General features: G+C 41.7%; 1 protein-coding gene across 7 annotated transcripts in view; it reads left to right on the top strand.

Moving 5' to 3' along the window:
* Positions 1-15,859, top strand: part of r3hcc1l (R3H domain and coiled-coil containing 1-like) — a 315,233-nt gene that overhangs the window by 111,561 nt on the left and 187,813 nt on the right. The gene's annotated exons all lie outside the window — the stretch shown is intronic.

Raw genomic sequence — 15,859 nt, forward strand, 5'->3', positions numbered from 1 at the left:
GACCCCTCAGTTAATGGTAGGAATCAATGGCATAAAAAAGGTTGGGAACACCTGATTTAGAGTATCAGGCCTAAACTGTACACCAAGAGGGGGAGGAGACTTGTTCCTTTTTGTCTGTGATCAGTCCTTTGTATTGGGATCAGGTGCAGAAATACATGGTACTCTGGCACTAATAACATATTCTCATCAATCAGGCTCAGAACTGATTCCCTGTGTGTACGAGGGGAAAATTCAGCCACAGCAGCTCTACAGATTACTGACAATGAGGTTGTTAGGGCCAACCTTGGTCGTGTCTGCTTGTGATTGATTCATCTCCTTGTATATCTAGCTAACTTGGGTAAAGGGCAAAAATTAACTTCCCCTCTTTGCTTTTTTACCCCATGCTTAGTAGCAAAGGGAGCCTGAGTAGCTTATTTCCTTCTTGTTTACTCTTCTGCATGGTTGTCAGTGCGAAAGTACAGTATTTACAGAGCATGATACGAGAGAAAAAGCATTATCTAATGTCAAATTCAGCTTTAAATTAGCCTCCACCCAGCAAATTGGAATTAGATGTCACTGGAAAGCCAAATATTTTATGACAATCTCTAATTGCCTTCGAGAAGATGGTTCAGCTGCTTTCCTTGAATGACTGCAGTCTGAAGGTGCTCCTACAAAGCTGTGGTACAGTGACGTTGAAGGAACATTGCTGCGTGACAGAACGATGACTCGGGTTGTGATTGTGTTGAGTCTGCTTGTAGATTCAGAATCAGATTTATTTATGGACAATATGTGCATCAAAACATACGGTGAAATCTGTCATTTGCATTGACAACCAACACACCCAGGGATGTGCTGGGGGCAGGTGTTTCCACACACTCCATTGCTAACCTTGCATGGCCACAATGCTTGTCAGAACACAGCAAGCAACAAAACAATAAAAGCAAAGCAATCCTCTTTCCTCCCTACCCCCCACCCACCACACAGATGGACAGGCTTCTAGTCTCCAGGCTTTAGGCTTTGATTTCAGGGTTTCTATCAACCTTCAGGCTTTGATCTCTGATATGAAGTGGTAGATGAAAAGTCTCCAACCAGAATGCATTCTTGGTAAACTTAAGTTAGTAAACTGTTTATTATTGTCACATGTACTGAGGTACATTGGAAAAACTTGTCTTGTATACTGTCCCTATAGATCATTTCATTGCACCATGCATTGAGGTAGTACAGTCGGCCCTCCTTATCCGCGGGTTCTGCAAGCGTGGATTCAACCAACCACGGATTGGGAAAACCCCGGAGTTCTCTCTCCAGCACTCGTTTGAGCATGTACAGACTTTTTTTCTTGTCGTTATTCCTTAAACAATACAGTATAACAACTATTTGCATTGTATTAGGTATTATAAGTAATCTAGAGATGATTTAAAGTATATGGAAGGATGTGCGTAGGTTACCGCGGGTCGGGGTCGAAAAAAAAACCTGGAAGTTCTCTCTCCAGCACTCGTTGTTTGAGCACATACAGACTTTTTTTCTTGTCATTATTCTCTAAACAATACAGTATAATAACTATTTACATAGCATTTACATTGTATTAGCTACCATAAGTAATCTAGAGATGATTTAAAATACAGGCAGTCTTTAAGTCGGATTTGTACATAAGTCGGAACAGGTATATCTGGTATTATTTAGCATCAGTTAGTCAAACGTTTGTCTTAGTACATAATATATATTTTACCTTCCTATGCTTATAAAACACTTAAGAAATGTATGTATTTCAATAATTAAATCACTGCGTTGCTTAGTAATAATTGTAAGCTTTCATTGGGGCAGGGCCTTTCACATGCTCCATTATTTTAAAATTGTTCCGATCGTTGACTGCCTGTAGCCTAACACTTTTCAAATGACCGATGGCGTTTCACCTCTTTCCAATCGCTTTATTATTTCCACTTTATTTTCAATTGTGATTGTTTTCCGTCAATGGAACAGAAACACTACGAAGCTCCCCCAGGTCCTAAAGTCCACCTGCACTGAGACAGGTTAAATAAGGGACTTGAGTATCCGCGTTTTTTGGTATTTGCGGGGGGTCCGGGAACCAATCCCCCACGGATAAGGAGGGGCGACTGTACAAGGTAAAACAGCATCAAAATGCTGAGTAATGGGATACAGTTACAGAGAAAGTGCAGTACAAAATGGCCGTCAGGTGTAAGGCAACTACAAGGCATTTTGTGAGATCAAGAATTCATCTTATCTTACTAGTCTGAGAACAGTGGGATAGAAGCTTCAGCCTAGTGGTATGTGCTTTCAAGTTTAGTATCTTCTGCCTGATAGGAGGAGGGAGAAGAGAGAATGTTCTGCGCAGGTGGGGAAGGAAGTAGTGAGGCTGGGGTCTTTGATTACTTTGGCTGCTTTACTGAAGCAGAGTCCATGGAGGGGAGATTTGGTTTCAATGATGTGTTCAGCTGTGTCCACAACTCTGCAGTTTCTTACGGCCACAGGCAGAGCTGAAATGAACAAGTTATTGATGAATGAGTGCAGCTTGGTGGTAATGTGCACATTGCCTTCCATTATTTTACACAAGAAAGTCAGTGTAGGAATAAGACATAGGGGCCATTTGGCCCATCGAGTCTTTCAATAACAAGCTGTGATGAATCCAGATAGACATGATAATATAAACAAGAGAGGAGGAGGCTGCTCCTCCATTAACTAAGGTCATGGCTGATCTTCTGCCTGTGGTCCATTTTCCTACATTATCCCCATATTCCCTAATTCCCTCAGGATTGAGGAATCTAATAGTCTCTGTTTTGAATGAATTCAACCGAGCACCTTATTCCTTTGGGGCAGACAATCCCAGTGATTCCTAATCTCATTCATAAGTGACCGGCTCCTTGTTCTGGAAGTGTGGTTTTTGACCCTTTATTCGAAGGAAAACACACTCCTTGCACCAATATGGTGAGCCCCACAATAATGTTGCATGTTTCAGTTGCATCTTCACTTATTCTTCCAAGTTCTAGAGAATACAGGACAGTCAACTCAACCTCTTGCAAAGTAATCCTGCCACCCCAGGAACCAGTCCAGTGAATCTTTCTTGCACTCCCTCTGTAGAGACTGCAGCTAAACACTGTTCACCAAGGCTGTATATAACTGTGGGGGGAAAGAAAAAGCACCTGCACCTCAGATTCTCTCTTAATAAACATATCATATTGCTAATTGTTCGCTGATCTGCATGTTGGCTTACAGTGTAGAAGGAAAGTTGGTTCTCTTTCAACATCAATATCTCACAATCTTTCATCACTTACTCTTTCTCCTCAGTTATGTACACTCAACTGGATAACTTCATACTTTTCTATATAATATTCCATCTGCCTACTTAGATTGTCAATATTGCCTGAAGCCTCCTTCCATCCTTCTCCCTGTCCATCTGTAATTGTCCCTGAACTACAAAGACACTTAGGACTAGCTTGTCTCTAGAATCGTGCATCAGTCAAATTGAGAAAGGATGCCAGCTTTCCTTTGCTGAATGCTGTTGGTGAACCATGTTAGGGATTAAACAAACTAGCTGGGTAATTTGGTCATTTCTTGATTGCTATTACTAAGACCAGCTTTTAAGTTAATTCTGGATTTACTTAATTACCTATATTTAAAAAACCCATCTGCAGTGGTGGGAATCACTCCATTCTCTAGATTGGTAGCCCAGAATTCTGGCAGCTAGTCCACTAATTTAACCACATTTTAATGTTTCATCTAAATGGATTGTGGCAGAAACTTAGCTGAGCTGAAATGAACAAGTTATTGATGAATGAGTGCAGCTAGGTGGTAATGTGCATATTGCCTTCCATTATTTTACACAGGAAAACCGGTGTAGGAATAAGCCACCAAGTTCCTTATGCAATTTGCTGGCCACAACTCCTCTGTGCCAGTTCCATATTACCCTCAGTCCCTTAATATTACAGCTACATGAAATATATCTAAAGATCTGACCTCCACCACTCTAGGAGGAAGAGAATCCCAGAAGCAAAATTTCAGATGGTGTTGAGCAGGTATACAGGAGCAAGATAGATCAGCTGGTTGAGTAATCTCACATCAACAATTTTGCACTTGATATCCGTAAGACCAAGGAATTGATTGTGAACTTCAGGAAGGGAAAGTCGAGGGAACACACACCAATCCTCATTAAGGGATCAGCGGTGGAAAGAGTGAACAGTTGCAAGTTCCTGGGTGTCAACATCTCTGAAGATCTATCCTGGGTCTAACATATTGATGCTATTACAAAGAAGGCATGACTGTGACTATATTTCATTAGGAGTTATAGGAAACTTGGTATGTAATCAAAGCCTCTCGCTAATCACCTTCTGCTACAGAGGGGTCACTGCACAGGATTAGGAAAAGCTGCAGAAAGTTATAAACTCAGCCAGCTGCATCTGGGCACTAGCCTCTCCACTACTGGAGGACACCTTCAAAAGGCGATACCTCAAGAAGATAGCATCTGTCATTGAGGACCCCATCACCCAGGGCATGCCCTTTTCTCATTGCGAACATCAAGGAGGTGGTACAGGAGCCTGAAGGCACACACTGACCATTTCAGGAACAGCTTCTTCTCCACTGCTATCAGATTTCTGAATGGACAATGAATGCATGAACACTTCCAAATGGTTCAGTTTAATACCAGAGAATGTATACTGTATACAACCTGAAACACTTACTCTTTGCAAACATCCTCAAAACAGAAAAGCTCAAAGTATGAATGACAGAAACATCAGCGCACCTCCAAAGCCCCCTCTCCCCCCACACACAACTAGCAGCAGAAGCATTGACCCTGCCTCTCCCTCCCACCAGCAAAAGCACTGACTTCCCCTCCCCCCAACTATGCAAGCAATAGCAAAATCTACAGTCCCTAGCCCAACACTTCAGTGTCTCAGATAGGCTCTTTCACACTAATGAGAGAGAGAGAGATCATTGCTGAACCAACAAGAGCGGGAGACCAGCAGCTCACTGTTCCAATTTTACAATCTTCTGCATCGACAGGCTCTCGCTCACCATCAAAAAGAGAAAGAGAGGATCGTTCAAGTAGAGGGGTCTTCTTCCAACAGTAGCACACACTGCCTGCTACCACAGTGCTTCAGTCAGTGACATTGACAAGGAACAGGGTCGTCTATGGAGCTGCACCCCAAAGGCACATATCTTCCAGGCCGCACGACGACTCCGAGAACTCACCGCTCACAGAGAACTGTAGTTTGAACTGCAGCTACAGATCACGGACTCCGATGGGACCCCAGCCACCTTGAAAAGAAAAGAAAGACATGAGAAAAGAAGAATAAGCTGTTTTGTGGATGAACTGGAAAAAGTTTCTTGGGTCTGCAAAAACCCCTGGCGCCATCTTTTCTCACTTTTTTTTTCTCTCTTATTGCACTACTTACTTAATTTAATATTTTGAGCTTTTATTATGTATTGCAATGTACTGTTGCTGTAAAACAGCAAATTTCACAACATATACCAGAGATATTAAGCTTAATTCCAATTCTGAGATTCTCTACCCTCAGCAAGAGGACATCTCTACATACCTCTGTTTTGTTGATTTATGCTGTCCCTTATTGGAATTGGTTTATTGTTGTCACATGTACTGAGATACAGTGAAATGCTTGTCCTCTATACTTTTCATATAAATCAATTCATTACACAGTGCATTGAGGTAGAAAAAGGTAAAACTATAGCAGGCTGCAAAGTAAAGTGTAACAGCTGTAGAGAAAATGCAGGTGGACAATAACGTACAAGATTATACTGAGGTAGATTGTGGGGTCAAAAGTCCATTTTATTATACCAGGGAACTTAGCACTGACAGGAGGAACATGGAATGGCAACTGGTTATGTTAGATTTGTCCTAAAGCATGTCTAGGCAACTTTCCACAGGATAGGTACCAATGCTGTAACTGTGCTGGCATGTTATAGCTAGTGGCACGGTTAGTTTTGGAGCACAAGTCTTCAGTGCAACCAGGATGCCATCAGGTCCTTTGGTGATTCTGCTGAATTCAGGTGTTTCTTGAATTTACGCAGATTGACTGAAAGGTGGGCTCAGGAGATTGCTGAATGGTTCTGGGTGAAGATTGCAAATCCTTAAATGTCTCTTATGCTTGCTTCCAGTGTCATTCGGGATGAAGTTTTCTTCCCCATCAGTTGCTTAATTTTCTACAGCTCATCATGACAGACCACATGGACACACAAGGGCTCCAGATGAAGGTCCTTAAACAAAACGCCAGCTGTCCATTTCCTCTGTAGATGCTGCTTGGCCTGCTGAGTCCCTTCAGTGCTTTTTGCCTAGGGTCTAGGGGCACCACGGTAGTGTAATGGTTAGTGCGACACTATTACAGCCCACAGCATCAGAGTTCGGAGTTTAGTTCTGGTGTCCTCTGTAAGCTTGTTTGTACATTCCTTCTTGTGTGCAGATAGGCTTCCTTCTACAGTCCAAAGGCATACCATTTAGTAGGTCGATTTTACTGTACCTGGCTCTGTGATGAACTGAGGCTGTGGTCTACTTCAGCTGGCTTCATGTGTTTTGTAAAACTTCAGTTCTGAATGCTATTTGTTTACGTTTATCGTTTGCACAAGGTTTTTTTTCTCTGTGCATTGGGTATTTGACGGTCTTTCAATGGGTTGTTTTGGTGTTTCTTTGTTTAGTGGCTGCCTGTAAGGAGATGAGTCTCAAGGTTGTATAATGTATACATACTAGATAATAAATGTACTTTGAACTTTGAATTGGTTATTGTAAATTGTCCCTTGATTAGGCTAGGATTAAGTTGATCAGTTGCTGGCTTGTGTAGCTCGGTGGGCCAGAAGCTCCTGTTCCATGCTGTATCTCTAAGTAAAAAATAAAAATCATAATGAGCTTGGTCCATTCCGAATCCTTAGTTCAAACTTCAGGCACACACCGAGCAGCTGCTTGCTTTTAGACAAACTATTGCCAGATCTAGAGGGCCTGAGTTAGAGGGAGGAGTTGGCCAGGTCTTTTACCTTTGAATTGAGGAGAATAAGAAGTGACCTTATAGAAGTATTTAAAATTATGAGAGGTATAGTTGAGATGGAGAGTACAAAGCCAGGAGGAATAAATTTAGGGTGAGAGGAGAAAGATTTAAAAGGGATCTCAAGGGCAATTTCATGATGAGTATATGGAAAAAGGTGCCACAGGAAGAAGTTGAGGCAAGCACATTAATATCATTTATAAAGCATTTGGACAGTTTGATGGAGAAGAGGGGCCTGGAGGGATATGGGCCAAGCACAGGATATTAGGGCTAGCTATGCCACTTCCCTTTCAATGAAGTTAACTGAAAGTGAATTAAGAAAGATACCACTCGCTGATACCACAACTGTCTCCATGCCAAACATCAAGAACTGTCGTACAACAGAAGACAAACAGGTGTCAGAGCCATACAGCAAGTTTTAATTTGCCTGTTTTTATTCCCCCGGGATGTGATCTGAACCCATAATTCAAAAGAGAAATGTTTAAGCCCTGAGCCAAGTTGACATTTCGGAAATCTTTTACATTAGGAGTAGAATACGGGAAGCAAAGGCTGCAGGAGCAAATCTTTTCAGATCCGACATTAACGGGCTGTTACAGGCAGCAGAGTCATGCAAAGCCTAAATTAAGTGATCCATCAGGACCATGACTTAGATAAATGGTAAATTAATTAAGAAGCAAGTGTGTGAAAACCAGTTAAGGAATTGAATTTGCATCGCTCCATTACACTCTTCACTAAGCTAGACCTGTGCACAGGTTGGGCAGAGTACTTTCAAGATAACACTATAAACCAATATTTGGCTCCACATTACCATCTTAAAAGGTTTTTTTTATACTGAGCAATGGAGACTCATTCCATACATGCAAAAATACGAAGCACAGACTTGAACCCTGATAACAGAATAAACTGTGGGTCAAAATAATGTCGACTTCCTGTCAGCTCATGCATTGATCGGATTATTTTCTGAATTTATGACATCTTCAACTAGAAACTAACTGCTTCAGGCAGGTCAAGCATAATGTCATTATGTTTTACTTTACAGGAAGTCTGCTTGAGAGGGCTGGGCTGTTTAATGGTTTGGTCGAGATTATACTCAAAGTTCAAAGTAAATTTATTATTGAAGTACATATATGGCACCAAAGAAACAGCCCCAAGATTCATTTCCTTGCGGACATGCTCAGTATGTCCAAGAACCATAAAAAAATAAATGAAAGACCATTCCCATCAGGGCAGACAACCGACCAATGTATACAGGATAACAAACTGTGCAAATACAAAAGCAAAACAGAAATAATAATAATGGCACACATCAACCATAACCTACTGGTCAACCATGACCCTTTGCAATTCGCCTACCGGAGCAACAGATCAACGGTAGATGCCATCTCTCTGGCATTACCTTCCTCCTTAGAACACCTGGAGAATAAAGACGCATATGTAAGGCTCCTTTTCATTCACTACAGCTCTGCCTTTAATACCATTATTCCAAATAAACTGATTCCTAAGCTCCGGAACCTGGGTCTTAGCACTCAGATCTGCAGCTGGATCTTCAACTTCCTCACAGACAGAATCCAGGCTGTAAAAATAGGGGACAAGCTCTCCTCTACAATCACTCTGAGCACCGGTGCCCCACAAGGCTGTGTACTGAGCCCCCTGCTGTACTCACTGTACACCCATGATTGTGTAGCCAAGTTTCCATCGAATTTAATATAGAAGTTTGCTGATGACACCACAATTCTAGGCCGTATCTTGGGTAATGATGAGTCTGAGTACAGAGAGGAAATTAAGAACCTGGTAGCATGATGCGAAGATAATAACCTATCCCTCAATGTCAGCAAGACGAAGGAATTGGTTGTTGACTTCAGAAGGAGTAGCGGACCGCACAACCCCATTTACATTGGTGGTGCGCAGGTAGAACAGGTCAAAAGCTTTAAGTTCCTCAAAGTGAATATCACAAATGACGTGACTTGGTCTAACCAAGCAGAGTCCACTGCCAAGAAGGCCCACCAGCACCTTTACTTCCCGAGAAAGCTGAAGAAATTTGCCTGTCCCCTAAAACCCTCACTAACCTTTATAGGTGCACCATAGAAAGCATTCTTCTAGGGTGCATCACAACCTGGTATGGAAGTTGTCCTGTCAAGACCAGAAGAAACTGCAGAAGATCGTGAACATAGCTCAGCACATCACACAAACCAATCTTCCATCCTTGGACTCACTTTACACCGCACACTGTTGGAGCAGTGCTGCCAGGATAATCAAGGACATGACCCACCCAGCCAACACACTTTTTGTCCCTCTTCCTTCCGGGAGAAGGTTCAGGAGCTTGAAGACTTGAACAGCCAGATTTGGGAACAGCTTCTTTCCAACTATGATAAGACTGCTGAACAGATCCTGACCCGGATCTGGGCCGTACCTTCCAAATATCTGGACCTGACATGCACTACCTTACTTTCCCTTTTCTATTTTCTAATTATGATTTATAATTTAAATTTTTATTATATTTACTTCAATTTGTACTTCAGGGAGCGCGAAGCGCTGAATCAAATATCGCTGTGATGATTGTACGCTCTAGTATCAATTGTTTGGTGACAATAAAAGTAAAGTAAAATGAATATGCAATAAATATCAAGAACTTGAAGAGTCCTTGAAAGTGATGTTCACCTCTGCTATTTGAGCTAGCTTGGAAATAATGTAGTTCACAGTGCAGAGGAGTGCTAAAATTCAAAGTTCTAAGTAAATTTATTATCAAAGTACAGTGGCATGCAAAGGTTTGGGCACCCCGGTCAAAATTTCTGTTACTGTGAATAGTTAAGTGAGTAGAAGATGAACTGATCTCCAAAAGTCATAAAGTTAAAGATGAAACATTCTTTTCAACATTTTAAGCAAGATTAGCGTATTATTTTTGTTTTGTACAATTTTGGAGTGAAAAGAAGGAAAGGAGCATCATGCAAAGTTTTGGGCACCCCAAGAGATTTGAGCTCTCAGATAACTTTTACCAAGGTCTCAGACCTTAATTATCTTGTTAGGGCTATGGCTTGTTCACAGTCATTGTTAGGAAAGGCCAGGTGATGCAAATTTCAAAGCTTTATAAATACCCTGAATCCTCAAACCTTGTCCCAACAATCAGCAGACATGGGCTCCTCTAAGCAGCCGCCTAGCACTCTGAAAATTAAAATAAATGATGTCCACAAAGCAGGATAAGGCTATAAGAAGATAGCTAAGTGTTTTCAGGTAGCTGTTTCCTCAGTTTGTAATGTAATTAAGAAATGGCAGTTAACAGGAATGGTGGAGGTCTGGAAGACCAATAAAACTTCCCAAGAGAACTGCTCGTAGGATTGCTAGAAAGGCAAATCAAAACCCCCGTTTGACTGCAAAAGACCTTCAGGAAGGTTTAGCAGACTCTGGAGTGGTGGTGCACTGTTCTACTGTGCAGCGACACCTGCAGAAATATGACTTCCATGGAAGAGTCATTCATGGAAGAAAACCTTTCCTGCGTCCTCACCACAAAATTCAGCATCAGAAGTATGCAAAGGAACATCTAAACAAGCCTGATGCAATTTGAAAGCAAGTCCTGTAGACTGATGAAGTTAAAATATAACTTTTTGGCCGCAATGAGCAAAGGTATGTTTGGAGAAAAAAGGGTGCAGAATTTCATGAAAAGAACACCTCTCCAACTATTAAGCACGGGGGTGGATCGATCATGCTTTGGGCTTGTGTTGCAGCCAGTGGCACGGGGAACATTTCACTTGTAGAGGGAAGAATGAATTCAATTAAATTCCAGCAAATTCTGAAAGCAAACATCACCCTCTGTAAAAAAGCTGAAGATGAAAAGAGGATGGCTTCTACAAAAGGATAATGATACTAAACACACTTCAAAATTCATCATGGACTACCTCAAGACGCACAAGCTGAAGGTTTTGCCATGGCCCTCGCAGTCCCCCAACTTAAACATCATCAAAAATCTATGGACAGACCTCAAAAGAGCAGTGCATGCAAGACGGCCCAAGAATCTCACAGAATTGAAAGACTCTTAGCTGGCTACAGAAACCTTCGTCTCGGCCCAAAACGTCGACAGTGCTTCTCCCTATAGATGCTGCCTGGTCTGCTGCGTTCCACCAGCATTTTGTGTGTGTTGCCCATCTTTAACTTTATGCCTTTTGGAAATCAGGTAATCTTTTACTCGCTTAGCTATTCACAAAACAGAAATTTTGACCAGGGCTGCCCAAGCTTTTGTTGTACATCTCTGTCACCACATAGAACTCTGAGATTCATTTTCTTGCAGGCATACACAGTAAATCCAAGAAACACAGTAGATTCAAGGAAAGACTACACACAACCAGGGTGGACAAGCAACCAATGTGCAAAGGAGAACAAGTAGTTCAAATGCATAAAGAATGAATTTTAAGAAATGTATCAAGAACATAAGATGAAGAGTCCTGTAAAGTGAGTCCATAGGTTTCGGGAACAGTTTAGTGATGGGGCATTTGAAGTTGAATGAAGTTGTTCCCTTTGGTTCAAGAGCCCGATGATTGAGGGGTAATAACTGTTTTTGAACCTGGTGGTCCTGAGTCCTGAGCCTCCTGTATCTTCTTCCTGATGGCAACAATGAGAAGAGGGCATTAGTTAAGTGAGAATATTGTTTGACTATTTTAGCCTACCATTGCACTGACTTCCCAGTATGCAACAGTAATGAGCAGTGGTGCTTTAAATCTTCATTTCTATACTGGATTTGAAGGACGAGGACTGTATGAGAATGTACATAGAATTTCAGTGGGAAAAGGGACACAATCCTTGCATCAAAAGAGCAAAACAAGAAAGATTGTGCATAAAAGAAAAAAAAATCAAAGTAAGATATTAATATCAAAAAGATTGAAAGGAAAAAATTTACAAGGATTTTGCCAGGACCCAAGGACCTGAGTTATAGAGAAAGTCTGAATTGATTGGGGCTTTATTCCCTGGAACATAGAAGAATGAGAGAAGATTTGATAGAGGCATACAAAATTACAAGGGAGATAGAGTGTGGAATAGGCCCTTCCGGCACTTCAATCCACACCACCCAGCTATCCCCCAACTTAATCCTAGTCTAATCATGGGACAATATATAATGACTGATTAACCTACCAACCAGCATATCTTTGGACAGTGGGAGGAAACCAGAGCACCCGGAGGAAACCCACATGGTCACAGGGAGAATGTACAAATTCCTTACAGGCAGTGGCATGAATTGAACGCGGGTTGCCTGTACTGTAAATTGTTGTGCTACTGTGGAAGAGTGAAGTGTGAGCAGGCTTTTTCGAATGCGGTTGGGAGAGACTACAACTAGTGTTCTTAGGTTCAGGATGAAAGGTGATATTCTTAAGAGGAACATGTGAGGAACTTCACTATGAGGATGATGCAGGTGTGGAACTAGGGTTAGGATGGATGTGGGTTAGATTGCAACATTTAAGAGAAATTTGGGTAAATATGTAGATGGGAGATGGTTGGAGGGCTATGGTCCAGATGTGGATCGATGGAACTAGGCAGAATAACAGTTTGGTACAGCCTTGACTGGCCAAAGGGCCTATTTCTGTGCTGTGGTGCTCTTTGACTCTAAAAGACCATAAGACAAAGGAGCAGAATTGGGCCATCCGGCCCATTGAGTCTGCTCCACCATTCAATCATGATCCTTTTTAAAAATTTCCTCCTCAATCCCAGTTCCTGGCCTTTTCCCCATAACATAGAAACATAGAAAACCTACAGCATAACCTTTGATGTCATGTCCAATCAAGAACCTATCAATCTCTGCCTTAAATACACCCAAGGACCTGGCCTCCACAGCTGCACGTGGCAACAAATTCCACAAATTCACCACCCTTTGACTAAAAATATTTCTCCGCATCTCTGTTTTGAAAAGGCACCCCTCTATCCTGAGGCTGTGCCCTCTTGTCCTAGACTCTCCCACCATGAGAATCATCCCTTCCACATCTACTCTGTCTAGGCCTTTCAACATTCGAAAGGTTTCAATGAGATCCCCCATCAGCCTTCTGAATTCCAGCAAGTACAGACCCAGAGCCATCAAACGTTCCTCGTATGATAACCCTTTCATTCCTGGAATCATCCTTGTGAACCTCCTCTGGACCCTCTCCAATGCCAGCGCATCTTTTCTTAGTTGATGGGTCCAAAACTGTTCACAGTACTCATGGTGAGGCCTCACCAGTGCCTTATAAAGCCTCAGCATTTTAGGGTCTAGTGCAGAATTGAGTAAGAGGCGCTGGAAGAAATTTCTGACACGTAAAGCCAGTGTATTAGTTGATATAAAAGATTTTAAAGCTTTTTTTTCTTCTGCAAAGTGCTAAGCTACATGAGTTTTGTTGATGCTGAGGACCCAAGAGATGGGCTTAAATCAATAATTTGTTTGAATTTTCTAGTAGATTGAAAAGGGCATCACTCACTTGAAGTAACCAACCCACAAAACTTCAGTAATGTGGTGTAGATTTCCCCTTTCTCATACTGATGTCCATTCAGGTGTCTTTCAGAACGAATCTGGGATGTCCAGGAATAGTGGTAATAACCTGGCCTCACTGATATTTTCATTGAATATTCGGAGCCATTGCTTTTCTCTTAAGGCAGAGTTGTTGTATTTTAGAACAGAATGAGATGTCAATACATATGATGCATTTGAGGTGCAATAGATATTTTAAGTCCCTGTGAAACAGTTGTAGCCAGTGAACATTTACAGATAAAATGGGGAATGAAAAGTGCTGTCTCTCGCCTACTCTTATCCCAAATGATTGATGGTTAATAATCTCAAATTGAAATAGGACTCTGATACCTTCAGCAACACTATCTTACATTTACAGGGGCATTAATGTAGCAAAAGACCCTGTGAAGCTTTCATAATCAGGATTGGACAAACAATTGAAGGTATGGGGAGAAGCATCAAAAGCATAGGATCTTTGGAGGATTTTTTTTTAAAAGGAGAAGGCGGAAACAAAAGAGTTGCAAACTGTAATGAATTGACGAATGTGTGGCAGAAGAGCAGGGAATATGGGCTAGAGTGTGAGACTTGAGAAGGCAAAAATATGGAACGTTGGAAAGCCCTGAGCAAGCTAAAAGGGTTGTGAAATCTTTTCTTTCAATAATGATGCACACTTGTGCAATACATCAAATTTGCAATATAAATACAAACCATTCATTCCACTTGGCAGCTACAGCCATCAAGTAATACACCCTGGAAATGGACCCTTCAGCCCAACTTGTCCATGCCAAATAGGCCCATCTATGCTAGTCTCTGAAATAAGAGCAAATTGCTGACAGTCTTGCTCCAAAACCCTTCCCACACTGTAACCAAACTTTATCCCTACAACGCATATTTCCCTTCTTCTTCGTGCCCTCCTCTACTTTACCCTGAAATTCGTTCATGCTGGCCATTCGGTGACAAGTACCACATTCTAGCAGTACCATGGATGAATATTCTCCTGATTTTGTAATTGACTTTTGCAGTGATACCGATTACATTGTATATATGCCCCTTGAAACAGCAATTCCTGGTAGTCATCATAAATGGGCTAAATACAGGCTCCCACTGTAGAGCCCAGGACTTTATTTCAAAAGCTAGTTTGTAATTGCATCCAGCGCAGTCCCATTTCCTATGTGGCCCACTTCAAGTTGTTGTCTAGAAGGTTATATAATATTTTGATATCTATTACTACTTGGGGGGGGGGGTGGAGCAAAGATAAGTCATAATTAACCAAGTGATGGTAGCCCAATATCTGCGAATCTTCAAGCCCACTGGAGGCTGAAGATGGTTTGTCCTGGGGTTACAGGATGTGTGTGTATGTGTGTGTGTGGGTGGGTGGGTGAGGAGGAAGAGCAGGGCTTGCTTTGCTGTTGCTTTATTGATTACTGTGTTCTATGTTGTTCTGCCAAGCATTGTGGGTATGCAATTTTGGTGCCAGGGAGTGCGGTGCCCCCAGCACATCCTTGGGGTATCAGTTGTTGATGCATTTCACTCTATGTTTCAATGTACATATGATAAATAAAAGTGAATCTGAATCCATCCTTTTTCTCCACCTTCCCTCCCCCACTCTCTGATCAATCTGCCCAGCATCCTTTACTCATTTGCCCCATCCACCATTGACCTCTGTTCCCTGTCACACAACCACCCTTACTCTTAGTCCTTTTACTATCCAGAACATTGACAGTTCCTCCTCTAAGATGCTGCTCAACCCACTGAGTACTTCCAGCAGATTTCTTGAAGCACTAAAGAATTTGAACAAGTGGGCAGGAGTGGGATGCTAGAATTTGGCAGGAAGATCATCTATGATCTTATTGCCAGCTTGAGGTGCTGTGTAATCTCCCACTGTTTTTGTTTTTAACACACTTTAAATGTTGCATGCTACTTTTAATTCTCCTCAGTTCCTCTCACCACATCAACTCCAAGTGAGAGACCTACACCTGCTTTGGCTTCACCATAAAATGCTTCCTTGTGTAGTTGCGTGGGACAGGAGCTACAGATGTTCTACTGATTGTCTCTTCTTGCAGTTCAAGTGATTGTTGTTTGAGAATGTATTGTAATTTCTGCTTTTGGAGCCTCCAGATATAATTTGGTTTTTTTTGTAACCAGTTGTCTGACCATCCTACAATAAGAGTCAGTAATGGCAATTTATTTTCTATCCTTAGTCATATTCTCCTTAATTCTCAGCACACCTAGTCTTTCAGTCTGAGGTTGTTCATTATGGTCTTTGTGAGAAGCAGCATGAAAAGAGCAGAAAGAAATAACTGCTTTGCTGAAAAGAACTACTTCTGAATTGAAAAAGGTTGCCATGTATAACTACTGCAAGAGGAATAATTACTTACTCTAATATTCAATGTGACAGAACAGATAATTAATTTGTCCCCAC

This window comes from Hemitrygon akajei, chromosome 23 (genome assembly GCF_048418815.1).
Source record: "Hemitrygon akajei chromosome 23, sHemAka1.3, whole genome shotgun sequence".
Taxonomy (NCBI): Eukaryota; Metazoa; Chordata; class Chondrichthyes; order Myliobatiformes; family Dasyatidae; genus Hemitrygon; species Hemitrygon akajei.